General features: G+C 42.5%; 1 pseudogene; it reads left to right on the top strand.

Annotated features, from left to right (window-relative positions):
• Positions 1–14,417, top strand: part of LOC121156108 — a 96,971-nt pseudogene that overhangs the window by 17,312 nt on the left and 65,242 nt on the right.

Raw genomic sequence — 14,417 nt, 5'->3', positions numbered from 1 at the left:
AATTTGGCACATGGCTCTTTGCAGTCACTTGTGAGTACAGTCAGTGAGTTCCAGGTCTGGGTTCTTATGTTAGACTTCCACTAAGGTCTCCATTGCCCCAGCTCCTGGCTCACCTGTCTTTACCTTCTGTGGAGCATTGTTATCCGTATAACCTCTCCCCCACTTCAGTTGCAGTAGGTCCAAGTATTAGGGAGACACCAGGTTTCCTCTGGAGCTAGGTTGTTGGTCATGCTCATCTTGCTGGAATTGTTGGCCATTAGGTCTGATGGCCACACTAACCTATTTTGACCCATTCAATGACAAAGGTGGTATTTTTTTCCTTGCGGGACCAGTGCAATGCGCTGCACTCAGTGAGTTTGCTCCAGCTCAGTGCTTGCACAGCAAACTGTTGTCCATGCAGTCTTAAATTCCTTGCTGCACTATAAGAAATGGTGTCTGATGCGCTACTACCAGAGTTGTTGATCTGCTAGCCACAAGTTTTGCAATTCACTGAGCCTGAAATGCGTTTGCTCTCTGTTTTATGCATGCACAGTACTGTCCCATAGCTTTTGCCTCCTTACACAAAATGGTCCCTGATTTGGCTCCAGGGGGTGGATTGGGCTGTGAAATCCACCCTGTTCCCTCACTGCCCATCTGAGATCTGCTGCTCTGTCTCTGCTCCTGGTCAAATCAAACAGACCAACAGGACAGTCAGTCCTTTGTCCGAGTTCATCTCCTAAGCTCCCAGTAAATGTTCCTTCCCATCTTGTTGCTGATGGAGTTCCAGCTGCTGGTGCAGTTCAGATCAGTGCTCGCTGAATGCCATTGGGTATTGGTCACTGTAACAGCACACTCTTGACTCCACTGCTTTCCTGTGTCTGTCCTTCTCCAGGTGCTCCTCTGTGACTAATCTGTCCTTTACTATTTCTTGGAATGTGCCCCTTCTGCTTCACACTGGCTATTGTTTCTGTCTGTTTAAACTTGTTCTTACTCTATTCTACCATCTTGAGTCTTTCCATCCACAGTTCTTGGGTGTGAAAGTGGAGATTGTACTTCCACAACACCACCCCAACTCTTAAGCTAACCAATGGGACTTGTATTTTCACATGGTTAGGCTCACATATCCCCTAAAGAATTTATACCCAGACCTGCTTCTCTGGTGTACTGGTTAGTGTCATGGCTCTGCCTAATGTGACTCTACTCCTGTTCTGACACACAGTCTAGTATAGAAGGACAATGTGACTCTAGAAGGTCAGAGAGCATAGGATTACAATTGATAGGGTAATATTTGTATGAGAACAACTGAATGGATACCTTTTGTATAACTGATTGGTTATCATTTGTTTGAGAACAGCTGAGTGGATACCATTTGAATGAAAATACTTGGTGGGATAGACAAAACAGGAGTTCCAAACAAGGGTGTGGAAACAATCAATGGGTCCTGTAGATAAGCTCAATACTTCCTCCTTTATCCTATGTGACCCTCCGGTCTATAAAAGTCTGATGCCACTAATAAACTTTGGCTATTGACCATCAGTTAGTGGTCCATGCATGTCATTATCATCTCTAAGCACCAAGTCATTCGCTGCAGGACAGCAAACAAGTGACACCTGAACAGGGACTTTAAAGAAGAAAAGAAATTGTGATGGAGACCCCACAGAGGTGAGTGGGACAATGGGCCAGAATCAGTGTAGAACACAGTCTTTTATCTCTCTTATGCAGAAATTTTTAGTGAAAAGTGGAGCAAAGGTAACTAGGCAGCAATTGTGTTCTTATTTAGAGTTTATTTGTGAATATAACCCTTGGCTCCCAGATGAAGGGACGCTAGAAACTGAATTTAAGAATTTTACTCAGAAAAATGGAGAAAAGGCCAGAAAGATAGAAGATATTCATGTTAGTTTTTAGATTACATGGGTTTTAATTAAAGCAGTTATTATAATTTTATAAGGGGAACCTGCAAGAAACTCCTCTAAGAGGAAACACTGCAAAAATGTAGCTAAAAAGAAATGTCTCATAGTACAGATGAGGAAGAAAGAGAACCCTTAAGAGGTCCCCCTAACTGGAAAGGCTGCTGTAATATTGGTAAAAATACAATGCCTCAAAGTACAGATGATGAGAATGGTAAAGAGAAACTCGCAATTGGCTTCCCTAACAGGAGTGGCTAGAAAAGAAATGGCTTATGCTACAGATGAGGAAGATGGAAAAGAACATGTGAGAGACCCTCCTAACAGGAAATGCCACTGTAACACAGCTAAAAGGGAAAAAAGCCTTGTACTACAGATGTGGAAATTAGAAAAAGAAAACTCAGGAAAGATTACCCTAATGGGAGATGCCATTGTAATGTGGGTAGAAAAGAAACTAAAGCTTCCATGTTAAAACACTAAAATCCCATGAATTCTCAGAATCTTCTTGTGAAATAAATGAGGATGGGATAAAAGAACAGTTAAATATCAGCCCACGCCATCTCACTCTTAAATCTGATCAAAGATGTTCCCAAATGTCTGATATTTCCCGGAGACCACATGAATTCTAATTGCTTTTTCCAATTATACATAATCAAGAAAATAACCAACCTACATATTGCCATCACAGCTTTTAAAAAGGCTGTGTGTTCCACAGACCTGCTTCTTCATATGTGTGGGAATATTTAAATGTCTGGATCCAGGGAGCAAACTGGATTCCTTATGATTTTGAAATAATAGCAAAAACAGGGCTTTCCCCTTCTCAATACTTACAGTGGAAAATGTGGAGGAGAGATAGGGCTAAGCAAAAATTGCGATCCTTAAAAGTATCAGGTAGACAACTCCCTGGAGGGGAGCAATTGACATATGATATGTTGATTGGAGAAGGGCAGTAGATTACTACAGAGCAACCAATACAGCTACCTCAAGCTGCGCTCATACATATAGGGGATGTAGCACTGTGGGCATGGGAGAAAATTGAAACTGGGTCTGACTGAATTTGCAGGCAGTTATACAAAAGTCATACAGGGGGCTAGAGAAGCTTATACTGATTTTATAGGGTATTTGACTGACTCCATAAAAAAACAAGTTAGGGGAAAAGGCACTAAGAAATCGTTATTAAAGTAACTGGCCTTTGATAATGCCAATGAAGACTGTCAGGCAGCTATTAGTCCTATAAAAGAGACAGAAGATCTTATGGGTTACCTGAAAGCCTGCCACAAAATAGGGACATTTAAACTTTGTGCCCACCTAGCAGCCCTTGAAACTTTTGCTATTCAAAAGCAAATGAATGCTAAATGTTTTAACTGTGGCAAGAAAGGACAGCAAACAGTCAGGTACTGGGTCTAGCACTGCCAGACAAACCTTCAGCCCTAGCTTTCAAGTGGACTGGTGTGGTGGTCAGCAATGTTCCATTCTAACAAGTCCAACTCAGGACTATCAAGTGGACTGGTGCATCTGTTTGACCTATACTTGTCTTCTGATCTCTCCCTTCCAAAGCACCAGGTCTCAGTCTCCTCATTTATTTGCCCCACAGTGGCCCTGTCATTGGAAGTCCCTCAGGAGTTGTCATTCCTCAACTACATGTACAGTGGCCTCATCCATGGATGACCTTAGGTAGTAACTCATCAACCCCAAATATCCAGAGCTTGCTCCTGGGGGCCAGTAGGCTTTGCCAGGCACCATTGGTGCTCTAGCCACCTGAGCCAAGATGGTGCCAGCCAGCATTAAGCAGCCAATGCTGCGAATTCCTAGCTAGGAAGGAAGGCTACACACACCTGCATCCACACGACACCAGCCAAAAGCAGCCAGTGGGGTTTCAAGTCTCGTTTGGGCACCAAGCCCAAACCAAGATGGTGATGGCTGCCTTTTAAGCAGCTGCCATTGTAAGTTCCTGACTCAGGAGCTAGGCTATACCCCGCCTCCCCCACCAGCTTAAAGTGGCCAGTGAGGTGGCAAAGTCATGATAGCCCTGGTCACATTGAAGCAGCTGACATTGTAAGTTCCCAGCTTGAGAGCTAGGCTTCACCCGCCCACATACAAACACACCAGCCAAAAAGCAGCTGGTTGGATGGTAAGTTCCAGTCGGGTGCCCAGCCCATTTCCTGTATTTTCTAAGTTTCACAAAAGGTGTGTGACTAATGACTGGACAAAGTCCTCTTATCTTGATTTTAAGTTATGAGTTTGCTAAGGTGGCCATGAGAAGCTCATTGTTGCAGGTGCTTCTGTATGGGAGATTTCTTGCTTCCTGCTTTTGCATTCCCTTTTAAAATTTCCTAAATTTCCCACTGCAGCCACAGTTCCCTGTCACAGCTTAGAACAGGAAGAACAGAAGAGCCCCATAAGCACCCCAAGAAGGAAGAGGCGAAAATGCCAGCGAGCAACTCTCCCCAGTGCCACAGGTAGTGAAGGAGACAAGTACCAGGATGCCTTCATCTCTCCAAGAGGAACCTCAACAACGTGAGTACTGCAGGATACCTCTCTGTGTGATGGGCAAAACCAAGAGGATAGAGAGAACCTGGGTCAGGATCCTGGAGGGTGGCAGAGGGCAGGCTGATTTTCAGTGGCTTCACCACTACGTGAGGATGAGGGAGAAGACAGTTCATGGAGCCCAGAGTAACATTTTTCTAAAGCCATTTCCTTCCAGGGTGTTCTTGTCTCCTTTCTCTCCCTATCCAAGGGACAAAGTGTTCTTGACTTGGAGTTTATACTGACAACAGCCTTACTAGGTGGCTACTGATATGAGGACTGTTCCTTGTAAGAGAATTAGAAATTTTTTTGTGTGTGTCAAAGGCTTATTCATATTACCTGGCAGCTCTCTGAGATCCAGGAGGCCATTTCTTTTAATTTATTTTTATTGGAAAGTCAGATTTACAGAGAGAAGGAGATACAGAGAGAAAGATCTTCCTCTTCATGTTTTACTGCCCAAGTGTCTGCAATGGCCAGAGCTGAACAGATACAATGCCAAGAGTTTCTTCCAGGTCTTCCACATGGGTGCAGGGTCTCAAGGCTTTGTGCCATTCTTGACTGTCTTCCCAGGCCACAAGCAGGAAGCTGTACGGAAAGTGGAGCAGCTGAGATATGAACCAGCATCCAAATGGGATCACAGTAGCCACTAGGCTACATTGCTGGGCCCAGGAGACCATTTTTTAGAAGCACTGGGGACCTCCTTAGTTATCATCATAAGACCCAGTGAAGCCTACTCTCATCTATGCTCGTTTTATTTGTAGGACCCGCTTCCATATTATCCTGCTCTCTACCCTTATCTATCCTGCTGCTCCAGGTGCCCATGTGGGGCTCAGGTAGGAATATTTTAATTATTTTATAACTAAATTATCTTGATTCTGAATAGAAGGGTTGAATCACATCACTTCTCATATAAACATGTGTTAATTCTAAAATCTTCTAATTTGGTAGAGTGGGTTATTCGCTTGTGTATCAGGGCAAATAAATCAGAAGAACCAGGTAGAATTGGTTCATTCCGTTCTCTGCTTCATGATGCATGCATTTTCCAAAAGCTCTAGTTTGGGGATTTTCCATCCACACTGCAAGTTAGAAATCACTTGCTTCACATGTGTCCTGGTGTTGGTAAGCTCCTCACAAGAAGAGCCCTCTTTGCTTTGCTACCTACCACATCCACAGCTCAATGTGTGTGAACACCTGGAGAATGAGGGCTGTAGGGCTCTACCTGGGACTGTGTTCTAAAGCACCCTCCCTAGCAGTCATTCTGACGTTCTCTTCACATTTAACTCTGTTGATTCTACAGATTCCTTTGAAGTGAGTGGCCCCTCAGAACCCATTGTGGCTATGCTGGGCACAGAAGCTCTGCTGCCCTGTTATGTGACCGCAACTGTGGATATGAAGAATGTGGAACTGCGGTGGTACCACACCCAATACACGGAGGCTGTGTATGTGTATCAGGATGGGATGGAGCAGGCGCAAGAGCAGCTAGTGGATTACAAAGGACGAGTAGAGCTGCTGAAGGATCAGAACCCACAGGGGAGAGTGGCTGTGAGAATCCGCAGGCTCCGGGTCTCAGACAATGGGATGTACAAGTGTTTCTTTAAACAGGATGACAACTTTGGTGAAGCCACGTTGGAGCTCAAGGTCATAAGTAAGTAATTATCTGTAAATACAGATAACTGATGATCTGTTTGCACATTTAACAACTCCATCTTAAAATCGAGCCACTTCAAGGGTTGGCCTTATGTGTCGTAGATTAAACCGCCATTTGAGACCTCCACATCACATATCAAAGTGCTGGCTCTGCTTCTAGTTCAGCTTTCTGCCAATTCTGGAACTCAATTATTTTATGTCTGCCACACACTGAAGAAACCTGGATAGAATTCCTGACTCTTGGTTAAGCTTTGTCCAGCCGAGGTGTTTGTGGAAAATGAAACAGTAGTTGAAAAATCTCTCCTGCTGCTACTTCTTCTTCCGCCTCCTCCTTCCTTTCTTCTTTCTTTTATTCCTACTCCTCTTTCCTCCTCCTCCCCTCCCTCTCCTCCTGCCCCTTCTCTTCCTCCCTCCTCCTTCCTCTTCTCTCCTCCTCCTTCCACCTCCCTTCTTCTTCTTCTTCTTCTCTCTTTCTCTCCTTTTTCCGAACCCTGGCTTTCAAATATATCAACTTTATAAAATTGGATGATTTCTATGAATATCAAGTGTAAATATAAATCATTCCCAGCTGAGTCTTTCCTTGTGAATCTGAAAGAAACCATAACTATTACCAAAAGAAACAATTATTCTCAGAGGCCAGACCCCTGACTGGCTCCTAAGATGAACAGAGGCTGAGCTGGGAGGGAGGCTTAGTGGTCAGCCCTTGATTGCATCATTTGGAGGAAGTGACAATGTTGTAACAGGAAGGGCTGAAGTTACAGTAAAACAATGATCAGAATAAGGCTGATATCAGAAAATAATTGGCTTTCAGTAGTTAATTGAGAGAGAAACAGAGAAAACCATTATCTGGGTTGTTTGGGCAGAGAAATAAAAGGATGCCGACTAGAGAGACAAGTAAGATTCTGGAAATGTTGACAAAACACTGAATGACGACAGTGGAATCTCTCACCATTTGTGCTGATTTGTCAGTTCAGCAAAATTCTACGACTTGCTATCTCAAAGAGTCCAGAAATGTGCAAAATACAAAATCATAGTCCTGCCCAAGGTTTTTTTTTTTTTTTTTTTTTTTTTCTGTATAAGATTGCCCTATGTCTTTCCAGATGTCTTGTTCTCACAATGACAGCACAGGTTTGTAATTGATCTTGATCTATGATAACAAGCTGTCTTCAAAAATGTTTCTGTTAATTTACCAAAGAATAAAGTCACATCTGCCTGCCTCCTCAGCCAATCAGGCTGGAGTGAGTCTTCAGCCTACTTATCACTGGTTCTGCCTATCCCTCTTTTCTTTGAATAAGCACTGTGCATAATTGCTTACAGTCCAAAGCGGATACAGCCAAGCTTAGCACTCAGATGTTACTCATCACCCAGGGTTTCATGATTTCACTGTACTGTGAACTCTAGGATGATTAATCACGGATATTTGTTCAGTCTTGATATGGGTCTGGCATTGTGGCATGGTAGGTTACATTGTCATGCCAGCACCACCCCCGCCCCCCCCCCCCCCCCCCAAAAAAAGCACAAGCTTACTAGCTGCTGTACTTGTGATCCAGGTCTTTGACAATGCACCTGGAAAAGCAGTAGAAGATGGCCCAAGTGCTTAGGGCCCTGCATAGAGGGCCTGGAAGAAGCTCTAGGCTCTTAGGTTAGCCCCTTCCCAGCAACAGTCATTGTAGCCATTAAGAGTGTGAACCACTGAATGGAAAATATTTTGCTTTCGGTGAACCTATTCCTCTCTTTATCACGGCCTTTCAATTAAACAACTCTTTTTTAAAAATAAAATGAGTAAGTTCTTGATATAACTCTTCAAAAGCAACCTGAAGATTGCTGTTTCCTTTTGTAAAAGCTTCTTTCTAATTTCTCTTAAGGACTTTAGAACATTATTTCATACCCAGATTATACAATTGCTCTAATTAACTAGTATATTCAATGACATAGAAAAAAAAATCTTCTATGTTCAGTTCTCACTTTAGACCAAAGCTGATCCTCAAACTGTAATAGTTAGAAGAGGAAGGAGAAAACTCAGGTAATGACTACAAAATCAAAGTTAATACCACTATTTAAAGAGTCATGTAATTTTCTACATAATACATGTTGAATTTTTAATTTCAAATATCTCATGAATAATCCTCCCTGCAACTCCCCTTATCTTCCTTGGCAACATGCAATACAGAAATTACAACATATCATGTTGTTATGATTAAAAATATTTTCATTACATAAAATTCCACATTTTATGTGAAGTTACTTAATGCTATCTCTTCAATATTATAGCTTGAAAAATCTCGTAATAAATATATTTTCACATAAATTTTTACACTCCACTATGTCTAATAGCACTATACAGCAATAAAGATTTTTTTATACTGTAAAAAAGATTCATTTATTATCTGAAAGACAAGAGTTAGGGGAGAGAGAGATTCTATTTGCTCATTCACTTCTCTAATGTTAGGGGAGAGAGAGATTCTATCTGCTCATTCACTTCTCTAATGTTTGCAAAATCATTGGAGAGGTCAAAGCTAGTGGCCTAAAACTCCTTCCATGTCTCCTGCAGGGGTGAAGAGGCCCAAGCACTTGGGACATCCTCTGCTGCTTTCTCAGGCACATTAGCAAGCAACTGGATCAGAAATGGAGCAGACAGAGTTTAACTCAATACTAGCTTCTTTTCATATTCTTCTTTTTTTAAAATTTTACATCTTTTTATTATCATCATTTTACAATATAGTTCCAACTGCAGGGTCTTTTCATATTCTTAACAACATTGAATATTACATTTTTGATTATACTTTTTCAGGTCAGATGGCTAAAATAGTATATCCCATTATTATTTTATTTTTTATCCTCACAATAGATATTAATTGTATTTTCATAATGGTTTGTATTTGTTTTTCTTTCGCTTTCCTGTTTATGACCTTTAATTAACTCTTTGAGGATGAGTAGAAGGAGCAAATTCTGAAATTTTTTCAAACACTTCATAATTTTTTAATCATGTAAATGTTGAAATATCTTTTTATCTCTGTATACAGTTTTATGATACATTTTTTGTTGTAAGAGTTTTAAAACATATAGAGAGAACTATTAGCATTTTTCTTTTTATTATTATCATTTTATGATACAGTTCCATAGATTTTGTGATTTTCCTTATCCCCTCTCAAATACCCTCCACCCTCACTGAGTTCCCTTATATTGTTACTATACTATAGTTCTTCATAAACAGTCATATGTCTATCATAGTGGAATTGGACAATGGCAGAGAATTCCAGCATCCTGTTGTCAAGATATGGGAGTCCATACTTACTCTGGAAGTAGATATGCATACTGCATTGTAGCTTCACATCTGGATAAGAGTCTCCATTACACAGTTACTATCCATCTCCCTAAATAAAAAGCCACAAAACAAAATCACCAACAGGGAGGAAAAAGAAATTAACACCACCATGGAAATTAAATTATATACTACTGCATGACTAACGTGTCACTGAAGAAATGAAAAAGAAAATCAACCTTCTTGAAGAAAATGACACTACTATATGATCTATGGATCAGTGAAGAATTTAATGAGGAACAAGGTACTTTGAAGAGTTGAAACTAAAAACAGTGAAAATCAAAATCCATGAGATCTACTTTCCACTGATTTTGTTGGTGAGATATGTCTCCTGCAGGCAATAAATAGATGGTTTTACTTTTTAAAGTTAAGTCTACTAATCTATGATGTTTGATTGATGAGTTTAATACGGATTAACATTCAGGACTAATATGTATGAGTGGTAATTTGGTCCTGTCATTTTAGCAATGGGTTGTTCATTAATTTAGTGTTTTGTTGTTGCTTTACTGGGATGTTCTTCACATTTGCCTTTGGTTTTTGCTATTCCTTTTCACTGTCAGGAGAACATCATTAAATATCATTTGTTGGGCAGGTTTGAAAGAGGCATGATTCATTTAACTTTTCTTTACTGTGGAAGAATTTTATTTCATTTTTAAAGACAAAGGACAGCTTTCTTCTTGCCTGTAGAGTATCCTGTGAGAGGTCTCCTGTGAGTTTAATTGGCATTCCTTTATATGTCAATTGATTTTTTTCATGTGCATATCTAAGGATCTTTTCCTAATGTTCATTTGAAGAGAGCTTGATTATGATGTGTCATGGTGGTAAAGATCGCTTTTGGTCAAGCCTGTTGGGAGTTCTGTGTCCCTCCTGGATCTTGTTTCCCAATTCTTTCTCTAGATAGGGAAATTTTCCCTCATTATTTCATTGAATACGCCTTTAATCCCAGCTTCTCTTTCTGAAACTTCTGGAACTCCCACAACTCTTATATTTGGCCTTTTAATAGTTTCTTTCAATTCTTGAATATTTTTCTTGACCCAGCTCTGCTTCCAGCTTTTTGCTTGATTACCCCTGTTGATAGGAAATATGTTCCAATTCTGAGATTCATTATTCTGCCTCCTTCTTTCTATTTTTGAGACTCTCCATTGTACTTTTAATTTGTTCTAATACATCCTTTTTTTTTTTTTTTAAGCATTATGTTACACAGTGTTATGGGCACTGGGATTCCTCCCACCCCTCCCAGAACCCTCTCCCCATGGTGGATTTCTCCACCTTGTTGCATTACCACAGTCCAAATTCCATTGTGGTTCTTTCATTGGAAATATTTACTAAGCATAAAGTCCAGTGTCTTATTTTCCTAGTGGGTTCAACGATTTCTTGGTGAGACCATCTCTGGTCTGAAATTAAGTCCAGCTAAGCTTCATCCCAAACGATTAAAGGCCCCAATATGTCCTCAACAGCCATTTACAAACTCTTGGCGTCAACTGACATGACATTGATTAATAGTATGTTGATGGGGAAGATGTGGTTTCTTAACTACATCCTGTGACTTCTTCCTAGATATTTCAATTTTGGTTTGTCTAATGCATTCTTAACTTCTGAAAAGTCAGCTTTCATTTGTTTCATTTCCAGTGTGACATATTCCTTGAATTCCTTGAATGTCTGCTTTATGTGCTCCTCATTGTTGATAAGGAGCTGTATAACAAGTGTTTTGAATTTGGTATCCCCCATTTTCTTGATGTGTTCCTCAGTTAACTCTGAGGTAGGTAGACTTTTGCTCCTTTGCAGGGGAGTCTTCAGTAACATTCATTGTGCCTCTGGTTCTTCTTTTGCTCTTGGTCATTGTACTTCTGGTTATCAGAGTCTTCTTTGGGCAGGTTTCTCAGCTGTGTCACCATAGGTCTACACAACTCTTTGTTTGCAGTCACTTGTACCAGTCCCTCCATCTAGTTCCCATTCAGGGTTCTATGTTAGACTTCCACCAAGGTCTCTGGAGCTGCAGATCCTGTCTCACCACTCTCCACCTCTTGTGATACTGTGCTGAGGCTGCACCATTTTCTATACAACTTCTCTCCTACTTCTTGTTGAATCAGTACCCAGGATTAGCAAGACACCATGTGTCCTAAATAGCTAGGTTGTTGTTGGTGGTGATTTTGCCAGAACCTGTTAGCCATTGGGTCTGAGGACCACACAGACCTATTTTAACCAGTATGATTGGGGAGGTTTTAAGATGGCCGACGTAGGAGGAAGGTGGTGAGGGAGTGTCCAGTGAGAGAGGGATAGAACGCTACAGAAGCAGCAAAGAGGAACAGCAAAGAACCGCAGGGAGAGGTGTGGAGCCAAAAAGATCCACACAACTCGGAAGAACAATGAGAATGAAACAAAACAAAAGGTAGAGAAGCCGACATCCCGCTCCAGACCTGCTGAGTCACCTTTGAAAGCGGCTGACAGGAGACGCAGCCGACCCAGAGACAAGGAAATCGGGAGGGATCATCACTGGCAAAGGTCTTCAACAGCAGCAGATGCAGACTGCAACAGCCGGAGGTTCGGGTGAGCCAGGGAAGGGTTAACAGCCTCTGCAGCTAGCATTCCAGGGACTGGGCACAAAGCTCAAGCCTCTGGGGTGCTCCTTTTACCCTTCCCCCCTGCAGAGGTTTCAGCCACTGAGAACACAGGGCAAGCGCCTTGAAACTGCCAAATCTGTGCCTTGGAAGTGGCGCACAGTAGTCCTGGGTACTGAGAAGGCACAAAGAAAGCGCCCCAAATATTCCTGCGCTGAGTGGGCCAGTGCATCTCAGTGCGCAGAAACTACCAGCGAGGGTCTAGAATCCCCCACACCCTGATACCCTGTGGGTGGGCGACAACGCCAGGAGGACTCTGAACACTGCACCGGGCGGGCTGGGTGGTCCCGCCTGCAGCAACCGCCTCCGCAGCGCAGGAGCTACACCAGGAGGGCTCTGAGCACTGGGAAGTGCAGCGCTGTGTGACCCTGACACGCAGGAGCCACTCCCATAGAGTGACTTGCCCACTCCTCGCCTCCCACTCCGCAGTTCTGAGCGTGGGCGACCCACCAGGAGAGCTCTGAAAACTGCTGCGCCACACTGGCACTGTGCGAACCCACCGAGAAGTCATTTAACAGGGCGCCTGGGTCACTCCTCCACTGCAGTCCTGTGTGAGGGAGTCACACCAGGAGGTCTCTGAACACCCACACACCACGAGTGGTGGAATCACTGCACAAGAGCCACGCCCAGAAAGTGCCTCACCCACAGTCCCGTGTGTGGGAGACACACCAGGTGGGCTCTGAAAAACCCTGCAGTCCCTGACACGGAGAACGCAGGGAGAAAGCACATAAAACCTTCCATGTCCTGTGGATTCCCGTGCAGGGGGTACACCCAGAGAGCGCCTCCATCCCTCCACGCCTTGGAGTGTCACACCTGTAGAAGAGGTGCCCAGAGTGTGCCTGGAATCCACTGGGCCCCCAAGGTGGTGCCCTACAGTTCCGGGCCCTGAGAACGCACCAATGGTGCCTTGAAAATTACCACTCCCTGCAACCCCACACCTGCAGGCTCCAATCTCTACAGGAAAGCGCCTGACGACCTCTCAACACTCGGGTCCATTGGCCTCACCAAAATACACCACACAATGGGAAAAACCACCAGAAAAAGTTGTGCTCCAGATGAAAGAGCCAGCACCCCACCGAACAAGGGCCAAAAGCCATTATCAATATCGGAGATGCGAGATGAAGACATGGAAGATTTACCAGACAAGGAATTTAAAAAAATAATGCTAAAATTTATCAGAGATGAGGACATGAAGTGGGAAGACTTCAAGAACTGCATAATCGCCGAAATACAACAAATCAAAACCAAATTGGATGACCAGGAGCGCAAAATTGAAAGCCTGATCAACAGAATAAATACGGCAGAGGAAAGGATCTCTGAAACGGAAGACACGCAAAATGAAGGTGCCCAGCGAATTAAAAAGCTGGAGACAAGCCTCAGCAAAACTAATAAAATGATGCAAGAGATGAAAGATTACCTTAGAAAATTGAATATTCAGATCATCAGCCTCCCCGAGGGAGTAGAAAGAGAATCAGGAATGCAAGCAGTGCTTGACGAAATTATACAGGAAAACTTCCAAAACACTTGGAACACGAATCCACCCCGCATACAAGATGGACAGAGAACTCCCAACAGACATGATCCAAAGAGATCTTCACCCAGACACACGGTGCTCAAGTTCTACTCCAACAAAGACAAAGAAGGAATCCAGAGACAAGTACGAAGTAGAGAAAAGATCACATACAGGGGAAAACCCATCAGAATCACTGCTGACTTCTCCGAAGAGACCCTGCAAGCAAGGAGAGAATGGACAAAGATCTTCCAAGCCCTGAAACAAAACAACTGTCAACCAAGAATAATCTACCCAGCAAAGATCTCATTTGTATATGAGAACGAAATCAGATACTTCCATAGCAAAGAAAAACTAGAAGAATATGTTTACACAAAACCAGCTCTGCAAAGTCTCCTTAGAAATGCTCTAATCCCGGAAAAAAAGGAGGCAAACCACAAACAAAGTTGGCAAATAAGAAGGTCTCCAAACTAAAGCCCACACAAACAAGGCAATTACACAGACAACAACACACACAAAACACAATCGCATGGCAGGGCAAAATTGCAACCTCTCAATTCTAACTCTCAACACAAATGGTCTAAATTCACCAATCAAAAGACAGAGATTAATAGAATGGATCATCAAACAAGACCCAACCATCTGTTGCCTACAAGAAACACATCTAACCAGAAAGGATGCAAAGAAACTGAAAGTGAAGGGATGGAAAAAGATATTTCACGCCAATAGACAAGAAAAAAAAGCTGGGGTAGCTATCCTAATTTCAGACGAGATAGATTTCAATCTAACATCAAAAGAGACAGGGAAGGCCATTTTATACTGGTGAAAGGAATGATCCATCAAGAAGCAATCACCATCATTAATGTTTATGCACCAAATCTCAATGCACCTAGTTACGTAAAGCAATTACT

This window comes from Ochotona curzoniae, unplaced genomic scaffold (assembly GCF_017591425.1).
Source record: "Ochotona curzoniae isolate NIBS_2020 unplaced genomic scaffold, NIBS_Ocur_1.0 contig_3255, whole genome shotgun sequence".
NCBI lineage: Eukaryota > Metazoa > Chordata > Mammalia > Lagomorpha > Ochotonidae > Ochotona > Ochotona curzoniae.
The sequence above is the reverse complement of the archived record's forward strand: the minus strand, read 5'-3'. Positions and strand labels throughout refer to the sequence as shown.